The sequence below is a fragment of the Protomyctophum parallelum genome (genome assembly GCF_964188405.1).
Source record: "Protomyctophum parallelum genome assembly, chromosome: 10".
Taxonomy (NCBI): domain Eukaryota; kingdom Metazoa; phylum Chordata; class Actinopteri; order Myctophiformes; family Myctophidae; genus Protomyctophum; species Protomyctophum parallelum.
In genome coordinates, this window is record NC_139704.1 from 25,061,850 (window position 1) to 25,063,537 (window position 1,688).

The following is a 1,688-nucleotide window of genomic DNA, read 5'->3' on the forward strand; positions in this document are numbered from 1 at the left end:
GCAGGGGGTTCACTGAGGAACGACGATTGAACTGGGAGCTGTATGATTTTCAGACATTCCAGACAACCTCTGTACTGTAGCCCCTGAGCCAACCCTGTAATGAACACCGATGGCAACTTCCCTCGGTAGATATCATTTATTGGGTAGAGCTGAGTAAGCTGCACACAAATGCATTTTAAATGTCTTGTAGGATATCATAGGACCACCACTTTGAAAATTAAGGTTAATGCGGTAGATTCATATTGCCACTAGATGGCAGTGAAGCAGGATTGCTGCTTAGCAGTGGTGACATGCACTGGTTAGTGTTTGTTGACTGCTTACAGCCAAAAATGTCTAATTACGGTACTGTAAAATATATTTCATGTAGGCTACAATGTTTACTAATTCATACTCTTCTTTCTTAATATTCCACTCTGATTAATTGTCCAATTCTGGGAAAAGGTTGTTGATAATTGAGCTCAACAGCCAGCCAATATAGGCTTACACCTCTATGATGGCTGGACCAGTTTATAACTTGGTCTGGGCAGCTACTTAGTTTACCATCCATCCATCTTCGCACCTCGCAGGGGCAACAGCTCCACCAGAGAGCTCCAGACATTCCTCTCCAGAGTATTCCAAGGCCAGTGAGTCAATGTAATCCCTTTATCCCTCCATTTGTGCCTTGGTCTGCCCCGAGGTCTCCTCCCAGTGGGATGTGCATCGAGGACCTCCCAAGGGAGACGCTCGAGAGGCATCCTAACCAGATGCCCGAACCACCTAAGCTGGCTCCTTTCCAGGCGAAGAAGCAGCGGCTCTACTCCGACTCCGAGTCTCCCTCGCGTGACTGAACTTCTCACCCTATCTCTAAGGGAGATGCCAGCCACCCGCGGCCGCGGGGGAAAACTCATTTCGGCTACTTGGTTTTCCCCGGCCTATTTAGGCAACTGAAAATATTGTGAGGTCATTTTAAAGGAGAATTCCATACTAAAAGGCTTTCTTACCTTTCTTTGTAGTTGTTACGTCCCCACCAAAGAGGTCCAGGTGTTATTTTGTGCAAAAGCTCCTTATTGGCTATTTCCCCTACCATAAGCCCTAAATTAATTGCATTGAATTGAATGGGGCTATGGGGTGTTGTGCTAATTCGCTTATTTCCATCGCTCAAAATTATAATTTCTTTGTATATATCCTCTCTTCATAATGTAAATAATATCCCAAGCGGCACACTTTACTACTTCTTTCGATGGAAATAAGCGAACTAGCATAACACCCCATAGCCCCATTCAATTCCCATTCAATGCAATGCAATTCATTGAGGGCTTATGGTAGGGAAAATAGCCAATAAGTGCACAAAAAAACACCTGGACCTCTTTGGTGGGGACGTAACAACTACAAAGAAAGGTAAGAAAGATAAGAAATCATTCTAACATGGAATTCTCCTTTAAGGAGGCCCTTTAGTTGCAGCCCTAGGGCCCTTTTCATTCTTTATAATCACCTTTCTGAATGTCCAATCTTGGTGTGACATCCACACAGGCCCGGCAGTCTACATGGTCAAAAATGTGTCTATCCTATATCAGTGTCAATTGGCTGGCTCATTTTATCAAATTGTATTCCCAGTGGGGCACACAATATCAATCAACGTATTTTTGAAAGATTGTATTTTGGTTGATTTTGGAGTGAAAATGTAACAAATGTACAGTGGTTGTTGGTTC